Source organism: Tamandua tetradactyla, chromosome 4, assembly GCF_023851605.1.
Source record: "Tamandua tetradactyla isolate mTamTet1 chromosome 4, mTamTet1.pri, whole genome shotgun sequence".
Classification (NCBI taxonomy): domain Eukaryota; kingdom Metazoa; phylum Chordata; class Mammalia; order Pilosa; family Myrmecophagidae; genus Tamandua; species Tamandua tetradactyla.
Window position 1 is genome coordinate 103,179,496 of NC_135330.1, and position 2,610 is coordinate 103,182,105.

Consider the following 2,610-nt stretch of genomic DNA (forward strand, 5'->3'; position numbering starts at 1 on the left):
TCCTTCGTCAGCCATTGGCTTCTGTTGTGCATATCCATGAATCACTTGAACTGTAATTTACTGAATATGTTTATTCATATGGTCACACTGTTTAAACATAACCACTTTAATTTCATTCTAAATAATATCTGTGGAATTGCACATGTGATGTATTACTTGTTTCTTTTAACATATATTAAGAAAAGTATAGAAAACTATTCAAAAATAAAAAACCCATTCATCCATGTATCACTAGAATTATCTTATATTCCAACAGTGGTACATTTGTCTTACTTTGGAAGACCTAAATCAAATGACCATATATCATACTTGGAAAGACATAAATCAAATTAGAGTATTGGCTAATACTGACTTAATGAGCTTTCTGAATAAGAATCACGCCAAACAGAAACCCTGAACCCATTAAGCATTGGCACCCCAGATCTCAACCCACCACTGCCCCTTGTACTCTGTGATCTTCTTTCTGTTTCTATAAATTTGCATATCCAAGTTATTTCATATAAGTGAAATTATACAATATTGACCCTCTGGGTCTGGCTTGTTTCACTCTACATAATACCTTCAAGGTTCTAGCAAGTATCAGAACTTCATTCCTTTTTATGGCTAAAAAATATTCCATTGTATGGATAGACCACATTTTGTTCTTCCGTTCCTTTATTGGTAGACACATGGGTTGCTTCATCTTTTGGCAATTGTGAAAAATGCTGCTATGGACATAGTTGTGTATATATATCTGTCCAAGTCCCTGCGCTAATTTTTTGGGGGTATATCATAGAAGTGGGAATGACAGGTCATATGGCAATTCTAGACTTAATTTTCTAAGGACCTGCCAGACTGTTTCCCACAGTGATTGCATCATTTTACATTTCCACAGATAATACACGTGGGTTCCTATTTCCCTTCATCCTCACAAACACTTGTTATTGTCCATTTTTTAAATAATAACATTTCTGGAGGCTGTGAAATGGTACCTCATTGTGATTTCCATTTTCATTTCCCTAATGGATAATTATGCAGAGCATATTTGCTTATTGGTCATTTGTATAACCTCTTTGAAGATATGTTTATTCAATTCCTTGGCCCATTTTTTTATTGAGTCATTTGTCATTTGCTAATGAGTTGTAACAGTTCCTTATATATTCTGCATAGTAAATCCTTATCAGACTTATGGTTTCCAAATATTTTCTGGAAATATATTTGGAATATATTCTGTAGGTTGCCTTTTCACTTTCATGATAATGTTCTTTGATGCACAAAAGACTTTATGGTTCATGAGGTCTAAGTTATCTATTTTTCATTTTGTTCCTCAAGTTTTTGGTGCACAATTTAAGAATCCATAGCCTGATTCAAGGTCGTGAAAATATCCCCCGTGTTCTTATCCAACAGTTTTATCATTTTATCTCTTATATTTAGGTCTTTGATCCATTTGCATTAAGTTCTGTGTATGGTGTGAAGAAGGGGTCTACCTTCATTCTTTTGCATGTTGATATTCAGTTTCATTAGTTGTAGAGACCATTCTTTCTCCCATTGAGTGGACTTGGCACCCTTGTCAACAATCATTACAGATGTGAGATTCTATTTCTACACTGTCAATTCTTTTCCATTGGTCCATATGTCTGTCCTTGTGTCAGTACAACACTGATTTGATTGCTGTACCTTTGCAATGAGTCTTGAAGTCAGAAAGTGTTAGTCCTCTAACGTTGTTCTTTTGCAAAATGGTTTTGGCTAATAGGGACCCCTTACCCTTGCACGTGAATTTGATGATTGGCTTTACATTTCTGTGAAGGGAGCTGCTGGAATTTTTATTGCACTGAAATCTGTAAATCACCTTGAGTAGTATTGGCATTGTAACAATTTTGGTCTTTCAATTTATGAACACAGACTATCTTTCCACTTATTTAGGTATTCTTTACTTTTTACCAGCAATGTTTTTTCCATGTACAATTCCTTTACATCCTTGGCTAAATTTATATCTAGATATTTGATTCTTTTACTTGCATTATAAATGGAATTGCTTTTTTAGTTCCTTTTCAGATTCTTCATTACTGTCGTACAGAAACACCACTTATTTTTGCACATTGAAATTGTACCCCACCACACTGCTGAATTTTTAAATTAGCTCTAGCAGCTTTCTTGTGGATTCTTTGGGAGATTCTATAGATACAGTCATGTCATCTATGAATAGGGGAAGTTTTATTTTTCCTTTCCAACTTGGATGCTTTTCCAGCACAGCACAGCCCAAAGACAAAAGGGCACACTAAATAGAAAGTTAGACATGGGTTTTATTTGGGACTTACTAACAGGAGACAGCTCTTTCCCAGGTGGGGCCAGTCGGGAAATGGAAGTCAGTGATTCTCAAAAATAAGAGGAAGAGAAGTGCCTTATATAGTTCATCAAAGCCTCACAAGATCTGGTTGCAAAGAAGTTTCAATAGAATCTCAAGAGAATTGATTACCAACAGTGATTAAGGGAGGGGAAGCCCATGGCAGAAAATATTTGCTACATTGCTAAGGGTGAACAAAATACAAACAAGATTTTCATCAGTAGACAGAAGTGTTCCCGAAGGAGGAGTACGAAGAGGGGGCTTCAAATACCACACCTTTTTGCCTG